Source organism: Nothoprocta perdicaria, unplaced genomic scaffold (genome assembly GCF_003342845.1).
Source record: "Nothoprocta perdicaria isolate Ctin4 unplaced genomic scaffold, notPer1 scaffold_90, whole genome shotgun sequence".
Taxonomy (NCBI): Eukaryota; Metazoa; Chordata; class Aves; order Tinamiformes; family Tinamidae; genus Nothoprocta; species Nothoprocta perdicaria.
Window position 1 is genome coordinate 2,655,900 of NW_020456199.1, and position 13,284 is coordinate 2,669,183.

A 13,284-nucleotide genomic window follows, 5' to 3' on the forward strand; every position below is an offset into this window, starting at 1 on the left:
CGCTACTTCACCTTAATGGCTGGCTCTGCACCTGAGGCATGCGGACATCTGCTGCAAGGCAAGTCTGCAGTGTGGTGACAATCCAGTTTTGCTGTGACCAAGAGCTCCTTCCTTTAATGATACAGGCTTTGCTTCTGTTTCCATTAAGTCAACAGCAGATTTCTCATTAACTTCAGCATTAAATGAGAACATCCACTGAGTGTCTATCAGGAGAAACAGATGTGATAAAAGCTCAAGAAATTGTAAATAAACCAGTCTGAAYGGAAAAATTTCATCCAGACATCCCTAAATGTTGAGAAGCTCAGGTCTAAATCCAAGCTGTGCATTCAGGAAAAGATTTATTGACAAGCCTTTAAGAAATTAACCTGCTGCTTTTCTCTAGCTATAATTCTGCGTAAGGAAAGCTTAACTCTTAAGGCATTGACATTTTTTCCAGATTGCCAGCCAGATAATCAGAGCACAGCTGGCTTTCGGTCAAAAACTATCCTGGGCAAGCTGGAATTTGGAAGAAAATAAGGTAATTGCTGTATTAATTTATACAGATCATTAAACAATTTAGTTAATTTACAGTTTCTAATTATATACTGCTATATGTTCCTTCTCTGTATCTCAAAGTCTCATGAGTAATATCAGAAATGAAATGACTCTGTAAAGTTCACAGAGGTTTGCCAAGTTCCAATTAAATGTTGCCATCTACTGTTAGAATTTAAAAATATGGGTAAAACTAGTGCTATAATTGTGAAAGAACTCAGTGGATATTTGGACCCTATTGTGCTGATACACAAGGGATTTTTCTATTTGAATGCACAGGCAATAATATGTCCGTAAATCCTCCTGTATGTCAGTGGAAGAATAGAGTTCATTGTCTAGGAGATCTCATTATGATTACTTTTCAGCTCTAAAAATGTTGTAATAGTTTCCAGATCCAGCATTTATGGGATTCACCATATTGAGAGAAAATAGCCTCATTGAAAAGCTTATACTAAATGTTCTTGAACCATGCTTTTTGACATGGCACATAGAAGAGCGACAGTAATGTGCCTAACAGATTTTAAATGTTTTACTTCTCTATGTTAAAAGTTAAAAGCGACCTTTCCCAACACAGACCTGTATATATGAGACATAGATCTGCATCGAAATGCAGCACAAACATCTGCATAAGGACATAAAGATGAATAAATTGYAGAATATTTCTCTTCTGAGCTCACAATACAAAGACTGCTGTCAGTCTTTTATTTTATGTACAGCAGCTAAAGAAAATAAAAAGGGTTAATTATGTAAAAAAGAGACTGTCCCTCAAACTCAGAAAACAAAGGGAATTGTGTGCATTTCCAAAAATGACACTGGAGGAGGTGATAGATCTCAAGCAATTACAGGATTTTTGGATTCCTGCTGTGTGTGCATTAGCCAAAATATTCCACTTACCTCTCCTGTCCTTTGGTTGCACATTGAAAGGGCCTTGTTCAGTTTTTCACATGAGAATTGTAGAGAATAAATATAACRAAATATATATATATATCTAACAACAAGGTTTAATATGTTGCAAACAGAATTTCCCATAGCTTTCAAAATCCTTTGCCAAGGATTCTATTTTCAATACCAGCATCCTGTAACTGTCTATCCTAGATAGGAATTGTGAAGAGGACAGAAATGATTAGAGTCTATTATTAATCAGAAAATAAGAAATCTGAACAGAAAGGAAAAAAAAAGAACACATAGTATAATGCAAATTTATCAGTGCCACCTACAGCTGGAACTGTGAATTGTAAATGATTTTTCAGTAAGGCTAGTAGGAGAATTAACACTACTGCTGGTAATAGCAGTATTGTAGATTGGCTTTTGTTCTTCTGCATAATAACAAGAGAAAAATGAGGAATATTATTCATGTCTATTACTTCAGAGAATCTTTGAATTCTGTTAAATTACATAATATTGAGGTATAGGAAAATGAACTTCTATTATTTAAATTTTGATTAAAGAAGGCAAATGCAATTAATGTAGATCCAATACAGGATGGATTGTGGGATATTGGACAGTAGCTGGGAACTGTCTACTGAAAAGTTTGTCTTTCCTTCTATTGTAAAAAGAATGCAAGAAAGCACAAGTCAGCCAAAAATAGTTTTAGAAAAAAAAAAATGCATACAGGTCTCTTTGTAACAAGTTATGCAATGCAGGCCAAAGTTCTTTTCTTTTTCTTTTTTCTTTTTTCTTTTTTCTTTTTTTTTTTTCCAGAATACAAAAAAATGGTTAGATCTAAGAAAGCCAAAACTTAGTTGCGTTGAAACTAGTGAGACACAGAAAGGCATAAAGATTAGCAAGAAGGCTTCCTGTAAATACACAGGCAGCAAAAGAAAGGCTAAGGAAGATGTGGGTTTGTTGCACGATGAGGATGTGAACCTAGCGAGAAAGTCCCACTGAGGTACTTATTGACTTTTGCTGGCTAGGTTTGTCTTCAGGTGTCTTGGGTTCTTGAGCCTCCTATCAAAGACTCAGGGAATGAAGGAGGAGATAAAGGAAGCTTGAGATGAGAAGTATTTAAGCGGATTGGACACACATAAGTCCCTGTGGACAAGCAGGACATATCTGAGGGTGTTGTGGGAGCCCCAAAAAGACTATGAATAATGATGACAAATGATGGACATCAACTGATAGGCTGAAGGGTAGGGCTGCTATGACAGRCTGGAGAAGTGGCCCAAAACCTCATGAAACTCTACAAAAGCTAATGCAAAGTCCTGAGCATGGGATTGAATACCCAGTGCCCCAGAAYAGACTGGAGACTAACAAGTTAGAAAGCAGCTTTGCAGAAGGCTCATGGTCATGGTTCCTGTGACCATTAGTTTGCAATGTGTCCATACAGTGAAGAAAAACAACCATGTACCATGCACCATCTCTATGAACAAGGGTGTAGCTAGTGGGCCCAAAGAAGCAACTGTTGCCCTCTGTTCAACACTCATGAGACTGAATCTGTAATACTGTGTCTGATTTTGGGCTCTCCRGCTTGAAAGACTTGTCTTCCTGGAGTGAGTCCAGTGGAGGGCCACCAGAATGTTTAAAATGTTTGTTTACATAATGTACAAGGAGAAGCTGAAAGAAATGGGACTGTTCGAGTGTCCTACTGTCCTTACCTTAGCAAGAGCGAAAAGAGAAAATAGAGCCATCCCTTCACAGATCCCCACAGCAATGGATGAGAATCAAGAGGCACAGTTTACAGCAAGGGAATGTGTGACTTGATGTTAGGATTTTTTTTTTTTTTTTTTTAAATTTGAGGATGAACAGAAACAGGTTGCCCAGGGAGTATATGGAATCTCCACCCTTCAAGACATTCAAAATACTCCTGGACAGAACCTTAAACAACCTGCTCTAAGCTGGCTCTGCTTCAGGCTGGGGTTTGGACCAGATGACCTCCRTAGGTCATTTCAACTGGAATGATCCTATATTTTGAGGATGAAAAGGAAAAGGATCATAATTCAGATGTGACATTTACTGGCCTAAAGCTGAAAAGGAAGTTACAAGACAAGGATGAGCTTCTAGAGATTTAAAAATGGATGCAAATAAAAAGCATTCACTTTTTTTTTCCAGCTTCCATTCTCTTTAGGAACTAAATCCAAGAGTGCACTGAAATGCATTAGTTCCTTTGTTTTCCTAGCATTTTTTGTTGCTGGTTGTTTGTTTGAGTCTGCTATTTCAGGTCATACTTGCCAAACCATTGCAAGAATGACTCTTCATAGTCTGCTAGTTCTGGAGAAAGAAGTATCTCACTAGACATGAGAAAATGTGCCTACACCTAACAGATCCATTCTTACTTATTCATCCTTTCTGCAGTTCTGCAAACCCTAGGCTGTTCTGGGAAGTTGTCTTTGATAACTCATTGGCTTTCCAGTGGTAGTTCGGAATAAGTCTGACTTTAAAAAAAAAAAAAAAAAAAAAAGAAAAGAAAAGAAAAAAAAAAAGCTAGTGTTTATCTCAGAGTCACTTAATCCTGCTGCAGGTTGCAGGTTGTCTGGAAAACACCATAGATGCTCATTGTTTTTTATGAGGATGTCCTACATTTTACACTGTCTGTGTGAACATTCCCAGAGGAAAGGAAAAAAACACTGGGATTTCTGGCTCCAGTATATCTATAATATTTCTGTGTTATGCTCGCCAGTATTATTGTGTATTCAGTGAAAGAAATGGTATTTCTTGGTGTGAAAAAACATAAGTACTAGATTTATTACAAAACAGTGAAATAACACAACCATGCTACCTTCCAATGCTGTTGATTCAAGTAGCTTAAATGAATACCTTCAAACCTATTGAGGTATCAGTGTCACTGTTGTCACAAACTTGCAAGATTCAGAAGCTCAGGGAGAATTTCCTAGCCATTTTTGCTCCATCAGGCAAAAGTATTCCTTCTCTAGCATGCAATTGCATCATATTCTCCTGTTTAAGAATGTCTTGCCCTGTTTAAGAATAGCTCTTTTCTTTGGAAGTAAACAATGAGTACACATACAGAAGCAAGAGGAAACCTACAGATCTAAACCTTTAACCAAGCTGATGCAAACAGACCTCCTATATATATTTTAAAGAAAACATGGGTACCCCTAAGTCACACAGAAATATAGTTAAGTTTCTTCCTCCTTTTTTTAAATTTTCAGCACATGCACATTACAGGTTAAAATTTAAATCATCCAAATAAAACCCAAGAGGCTTAGGTATGTAGCAGTCAGATACTAGGCTACTTTAAGAGACAAGGAAAAGGACTGGGATACAGAATAATTTAAGAAAACTAGTTATGTGAAGGTCTTTTAAATTAAAAGTGCAAAAACATTCAGTTTAATATGAAGTATGCTTTCTATCTGTTTTTGAGACAAATTGACCTGTCTAAGAGAGCTTGATAGGCTTAACTGGCCACAGTCCTTGGTAGGGACAGAATGATACAAGCATATGTGAAACTTTGCATCTTGGAACAGAAAGAGCTCACACTTTCTGGAAGCCTTTTGGCTTGTACATAGTACCTAGTATATGCTGAATCCAAGCAGTGCAAGAAAGATGAATTTTGTTGTAGTTGATTTTTGCTTCATAACAAGATTTGAAAAACATACACATTGTTGTTATTAACTGCAAAGTTTCTGTATGTCAGTATTATGATTTTCATGATATTTGATATTTTTCAGTAAATTATTATGAAGAGCAGGGGTTACATAATTACTTCTGTTTTAATTATGAAAAGAACACATCAAAAAGCAGATTTCTCCTTGTTCTCAACTTCTGCACAAACTACCTCAAAAATGCGATCTCTTTGTGACTTACAGGTTCAACATGAAATCTCATGTTTATGAAATTTCTTATGCTTTTGAAAGATTGGGCTGAGCAACACTGTGAGGGGAAAGACAGATGTAAATAGCAGGTACCGAATTAAACTCTTCAAGGGCAAGAGATGTATAGTGTAGCTTACTATTCACAACCTGAGCTTCTTTTTGTGTAACGGGAGATGTTTTTCTCTTTAAACAACTAGTGAAAAACATATCTCAGAAAAAGTCTCTGTTGCTTTGGAGACTGTAATCTTCACCAGTAAAGATTATTATTAAATTATCAAAGATTATCTATGATTAAATATGCCTTGTAAAGAACTTTCAATTCTTTCCTCTTTAAGTGTTATACTATGCAAGATCAATGAGGAAATCATCTTCCTCAAAATGAGTTAGAAAAATATGTGACCTCTGTTCTTAAYACAGGACCAACATTGATTCATCCTCTTCTCTGCAGATCCAGCAGAGGGAGCTCGTTTTAACCATCAAAAGGAATAGTCAAATACTAAATTATATAAGATTGGGAGAGAAAAGCATTGGCTAATTATATAAAGTCAAAATCACATGAAACCAGTTATTAATTTTTAACAGTTATGCAGTGTAATGTAGCTAAATATATGCACAGATGTGTCAGCTAGTAATACAAAAACTTCTTGGGCTCTAATTTTAATAGAAGTAATAATGTCATTTTAGTTCATATTATATATCTTACTTTTAGTCAGTGTTAGCTCTAACATAAGGAGCAATTCTGTCATTTGAATCACAGTAAAATGTATGTCATGACAAAACAACTAAAGTCTTTATTCTTTAACATAATTGTATAATGGAATGAGATCTCAGAAAAAGAGTGAAACTGAATTAGCTCATAGTTATAAAGGTTTCAGACACTTCCAGGCTATTTCATTCAGGATTTATGAAGCATTTTTTCTACCAGTTATGAGTATTTATTTTGTAGCCAGCATTTTACAAATATCGAAAAGAAGGGATTATAGCTAAATATCTTCCCAAGGATGAAGGACTGGAAATGGAAGTCTGAATTTGGAGCTGTTTAGTGCTTTACTCTGCAGTAAAGGCCTATGGGACACAAATTCGGTTTGACAGTGAATTGCAAAGTAAGGGAAACTTTTATGATATATTGGATAAGCATTTCAAGGTTCTGGCCATTGCAGAAGGCAGGAATCTCTTTATTTCCCACAGGGATAATTTAAACTCTTCATGGCAGTTACATTCATTTAAGATGGGTCATTCAATAGTTTGATGGGTAATTACTGTAATGAGTGAGTTTTTAGATCTTTCAGATCTTTCATATGTAATCACAGGGGCAACAGGAAGAGGTCTTAAACTTAGCTAACTTAGGAATGTAAGCTGATTTCAAAATGACACAGGAGTGTCATTTGTATAACTTGAGAGATATTTAAATAGCATAGATAAAGTGCTGTCTCCCAAGAAAAAACATTTACCAACATTCTCAATAAAATTTCACATCAACTTCAAGAAGTAAGCATAATACATAAATATATATTCACATATTACAGGTGGAAATTTATTAGTAGGTCAAATGATATACCTACAGTCAGCTAATATAAGCCTATGAACATTCCTCCCTCTCCCTTTCATATTACAGACAGAAATTTCACACTATCCTGCCTGTTCTTTATGAGTTTATTTAACATGCAAATCTGAGACATATAGTATATAAACTCAGCAATTTTACAACATATCAAAACACGAAGAATATAAGATCTCGATATTTTTTAAATGCATGTAGCTAATTAAATAAGATGATAAATGTATTTTAATAATATAAATGGATTTCTTTTTCTTTTCACAATCAGTAGATACAATGAAAGACCTCATTTTAGGAAGTGATCTCCTAACTTGAGCATTTTATGTACTAAAGTTCTGTCACTTACAAACACAGATTAAAGGCAGTTTTCTAATAATGACCCTCTGCCATCCATATTCTTACTGAGCAGTAAATTCTCTAAATCAAATAAGGTTTTACATTAACTAGTGTAGCAAAACTTGACTCCAAAGGTCAAACCCTCATGTTTTAACAACAGTTAATCTGATATTAAAATATTTTTAAAAATCCATTGTTATGTGACCAAAAATAGTGACATACAAAATTATACAGAGATCTAATGCTTTTTTTTTTTTATTTTTTCTTCTATTTAAAGGATCAGTGTGTAGAATTGAATTCAATTTACAGACTATCTTTATTTCCTTGTGAATTGTTGTGCACAAGACTTCATGCTGGAAACCATGGGCTCCAGGCAGCAGCTAACTGAAGAAGAGGCATCTTTAAATAGCCAAAAYGAAATTCAGTGAAATTCCTTATAACAACACTTCTGTCATCCAGCATGTGTTTCATTGTCAGCATTTTTCCTACAACAGCAATCCTACAACCYGATAGCTGGGGATAAATGCTGAGCTGCAGTAGCAATATACGTGAAGAATTACTTCAACCGGAGATGTTATGAGCTGGTAGCAGTAGACAAGCATTGCTATCAAGCTGCTTTAATCATAAATATCCATCAAGACAGCAAAGCAAATTCCCTGTCAGAAAGCTGTTGATTCTGATGCATACACTGCTGAGGAAGAAATAGATAAAATATAGCACCAGAAGCATTATATATGTTGTTAATGACTATTCATGTCTTACAGGAAGTGGAACGATTTGTTGTTACGATAAAGACTTCAGGAAAAATAAAATCTTTGCAGTGGAAGAAACAGCGTACTTTGGGATACACACAATAAGCTTGTAGAAGGAGGGAGAAGCCATGGTTGCCAGTCAATCTCGACTCTACCAGGGACAATGATGACAATACCAACGTGCAGAAAACAAGCTGTTTGGCTACAGAAGGGCAGCAGGAGCATCATTTAAATCCTTATTGTGCAATTAGAAGTCCCTATAGTAGAAGAACAAGAATATTTTAAAGCTCTARGTATTCCAGATCTGTATTATTTCCCATAATACTTCTTAAACTATATTAAAATGGCCCAGGGGTCAGGTGTGAGTTTCTGTCAGTCTAATTCATTCTGAGTTAATTTTTATTTTATCCATAATCTTTTGTAGAACAAACTGTTTTTGAAATCCCTTTCCTAATATGAAAGATGTCATCCAGGTTCAGAGACAGTTTACATTTGTAACCGGAATGACCTGATGAGCATTCTTTTTACTTAAACTTAGTAAGACCTTCCATAAAAGGTAAACAGTCACTATCCTAGAAATAAAATAAACAATATGACAACAGAAAAAAAAGAAATCTGCAAACAAAGTACTGAATCAGTTTGTCTTTATTGAGCTATTTTTGCTTGCTTACTGAATTTTTGCTTAACTTTTCCGTAGGAGAAAAAGAACAAAATAGTTAAGAACCGCAGCAGGAACTGAATGTTTCTGGCTACCAAGCTAAAAGAAGTCATTAAAAAATACCTTAGYGTACTCACAAATGTTTGTACCTTCCATGATATCTGCTGTAATTTCCATATCTACTCCCCAATGATTCTTCTGCCACATCAAAGCTGCTAGAAAATTACAGGTTGGTCATAATTTTAGCACTCTTTTTCCCTGATCATTTTGTTTCTGTATGATTTCATTGTGTTTTATATTTCAGAATTATAGGGATGAGCCTAAACCTGTGTTTTGAAACCACTAGGACTAATCCAACTCACGGCAACATGTCTTAAAAGACCAAACTTCCAAATAGGCAGGCTCTTTCCTGTGGAGCCCTTGCCACAAATGGCACTTTAGAAGGCTGATTAAAAAGACAGACAGCTTTGTCTAGAAAGAGACATTGGTTACCTTTATTATAATAAAGTTCTCTTAGACACCAAATCAATAAAAATATCAAGTTCAATTAAACCAGCCATGAGTAAAGAAGAAATATTTTATTAAATCTGAAGCTTGGTACTTAGACAAAAATTGTCCTATGTTAGTTAGCTCAGACTTGGGAGAGCTGGGTGCCATGGCCCCTGCAGATGTTATTGTATGTCCTATTGTGAATGACAAATAAAAAACATATATTAAAAGAAATAGGAAATGTACCTAGTTCTTGATACCACTTATAAAAATAATGGTGAGGCTTTGGGGACCATGTACATTTAAATACCTCTGCAAGTAGGTTTTTATAACTCTCCTAAGTGCTGCTGCATGAAGAAGTGTGTATGAAATCTCATTTGCCTCTGTTATCCTTACCCATAGATTAAACAGTGAAACGTTAAGGAAGCAATCATGTTAAATATGGCCATCATAAAAACCATCCATCATTAACTTAAAGTTACTTGACGGAAGAGTTTCTGCTGAGTAGGTGCATGTATAGTATTTATTTGGCCCCTATCCACTGTGACAACCAAAGGGCCGAGGATTTTGTGAGGGAGACATTGCTATTCATTAAACAGATGAGTTTCACTGTAGCCACCCATAGATGTGCAACAAATCTGAGGATAAAAAGTAGGATCTCAAACCAGGAGACTCCACAAACAGTGGTCTGACCTGACATACCCATCACTGGGGTATGTACCACCTCTAATCAGTCTTTGAGCTGGCTGACACTTGAAAAATAAAAAAATAAGCATGGGTCATGAATGAAGATGGGTTTTGGCGTATGTTTACCTGACAGAGTGAAGCACAGCTTAATGGCATAGATAAGTGTTGGCAGCAACTCAGTGTTACCATTCCCCTCTGGTTTCCTTGCAGCACTGTGGGAGCAAAGTCCTGCAGCAGAGGAATCCCCACAGAGCATAGTTGTAAGATGAAGAAGCACACTACAGTGATTTGCTAACAATTGTTTGATATGCTGACTAGATTTATTTCAAGGCTAGTTTAATATGTAATGAAACAGTGTATTGTTTCATGGATACTATGAAAATTCATGCCTAAATACAAAACCTTTATTAGCTCTTAAATTAAACTCATGCTAATAATGAGAGACTCGTTTAAATCTTGATTTTAAAAGTGATTTAAAATACTAAGATACCCATCATTAACCTCAGGTTTGCTAAAGAATGTTTTATTAAATGTCTACTAAAATGAAAAGCCTTAATTCACTTCCAAGCCAAGTATTTTTACTACATAATAATATACTRTATGCATATTCTAAGCATTTGGAAGATTGACGTCTCATACAGTCTGTCCATATAAAACAACACAGACAATTGAAAATTGGCAATCATAAAGATATCTATTTCTAGGTTTTACCTCATTGCAAAAATAATACTATTTTGCAAAAGTTTATTTCAGTTTGAAGAACTTGTCAGGTACATTCAGTGACAACCTATCATTAGGTTGAAAACGGTTTAACAAAGGATTTGCATCTCTTTTTGGATGATTGCACTGGGGTAAGCAGTTGGGTTAGAACACCTGCATCCTCAACAGAGCACACGAAAAAGGTCTTTTCTCCATGGAACCTTGTCATAATTCAAGAGAGAAATGCTGCATCACCACCTCTATGCCCCTTCTCTGTTGGTATAATAATACATAAACAGAAACTCAGCCCAGTGTAAATCAAAATTGTGAGATACTAGGAAAGAGAAACCATAACATAAGAGGAGGAGAGATGACAGGGCAACAGGAGGATACTGGAGGTATTGGTATAGTCTAAGGTATGGTGCTGCTGAACTGTAGCAAGACTGAAAACTACATTGCAGTTACTAAGAACTTTGTGAAACAGTCTGCTCTGTGAGTGATTTAAGATGCTTAACTGAAGAAAAGCCTGAGATCACAGAATGGTTGAGGTTGGAAGGGACTTCTGGAGATCACCTAGTCCAACTCTAGTTGGATCTAGTCCCTGCTCCAGCAGGGACACCCAGAGCACGGGGCACAGGGTGGCATCCAGGCGGGTTKGGAAGATCTCCAGAGAAGGAGACTCCACAGCCTCCCTGGGCAGCCTGTGCCAGGGCTCTGGCACCCTCACAGTAAAGAGTGACTTGGTAAGATGACTTGATATCTCCAAATAGCCAATGCACTGAACACAAACAAATTTCATGTACTGTGGATCTTTTGTCAAGAGCCTTGTCCTGCCTTTGCTTTTTACCTTATTCTGACACTCTTTTTAGCTTGGCTTTGCATTTACCTTTTCTAATATACATCAAACCTACCACTTCTGAATGTAATTGAGTTTCTTCTGCTTCTGCTACCAAACTAGGCCCAATGACTGATTCTTGTCAAGGATCACCTTTAAATGGGGAAAATACTGGAAATTCATCATGCCAGAGCATTTCAAGGACACCTACTCCTGTCATCCTCAGGACAAGATTTCTCAATTAATCACGGTCTTAAGACAACTACATTTTAGCAACCACAATCTGTTAAAGAAAYGTAACTCACATGCGATAGCATGTTAAAAAATCTAGAGAGGCACATGCTTTGTATTCGAGCATGCTGACACAGTCTAATGTGACAAGCTCTTCTGGAGCAGCAGTAACCATCAGGTTTAAAAGCAACAAATGCAAAAGCTGAAGCGAAGGCAGACACATGCTCACTAATTTCATAAATGTGCCTTTGAGTTTAAAACGTCAGCAGCTTTAAAGCTCACTCTTTTTCTCAATGACACGCTATATAACACAAATAGCCTAGCATAATGTGAACAGTAGCTTGCCATTGGGCTCTCTGATGTAATCTGGTTCTTCAAGGATATGCTATTTTGTCTTCAGCAAAAGAGCTACAGAGGACTGAAGAGATAGAGAAATAGATTGCTGGGMTACTAGTAGGCCTTACGAGAGAAGCAGATAGTTATTTAATTAACATAAGACCTTACATTAGCACTGCAGATTTAAAAGTCTTTTATTTGGCACAAGCTCATGCCACAAAAAAGCTGCACAAATGTGTTTAGGTGCAGAAATGTGGATTTGTGCACAATTAAAATAATTTAGACCCTTGAATCACAACCAAACCACAGCAAATGCTGGGACAAGATAAACTGTATGAAATGGAATTAATTTGCAGCACAACTGTGGATATTTCTATTATTATACCAGCACATGCAACTAACCACACTGGGTGGAGTCATTATAAGAACAGAAAGAAAAAAAGAGAACAATCTGAGCAGACTGGCATGCTGTCATCTTTTTATTTATTTGTGGTTAGTAGAAGACGAATGGCCTGCTCCTTTTTCTTTTCGGAAACACAGAGTTTTGCTGACAGAACAGAATCTGGACTAATTCACCTCAGTCGAAAAAGAAAGAAGTTCAGTGCATTTTTGCCAATCTACAAAATCTACATTTACTCTCATGACCTGGGGTTTCTAACTCCCAGCAAAAATATAATACATATTGTTGTCTTGTATGCACAAGACAAGACCCGTATTTCAAAGGCTTAGACTATTCTGAAGGTGTAGGTACAGGCATTTAAAGCAGTCCTAAATATTTTTGTACCAGCTAGGATGTGCATTCTCTAGAATGACTGTATAGTCAGTCAGTAATATCAGTATAGTCAGTATAAAAATGTTAAAACATAGCCATTTGCAAGCACTGATTTTTTATTTTAGTTGACAAGTCTGGGTTTTTGTTTGTTTGTTTTTGTTTTTATTTTTCATGTTTTACACCACTAGTCATTCAAGTGGACTTCATACCACTTATCATAAAAACCTTTTACCTTCACAGTTCACTTAGTTTTCAGTCCATCTCAGTGTCCACATATATAGTCTATGCTTAATAAGTTCAYTTATGAGGAGATAATGGGAAACTGTGTCAAAAAAGTCAAGTTAACAACATCCACTGCTCTCATTTGTAAAGCCAGCTATCTCTTTGCAGAAGGACACCAGGTTGATCAGGCATGATTTCCCCTTTGAAAATGCAAGCTGACTATCTCCAAACATCTTCTTGCCTGTCATAAGTTTGGAAAAGATTTCCACAATTAATTGCTCCATCATCTGTGGGATGACAGAGCGATCAAGGTGAAGATCAAGGTGAATGGTTCTGCCAATAAATAAGGTGCCCATATGTGAGCACCTTCGAGTATATCTTGAAAACTTCCTTCCTTCCTTCCTTCCTT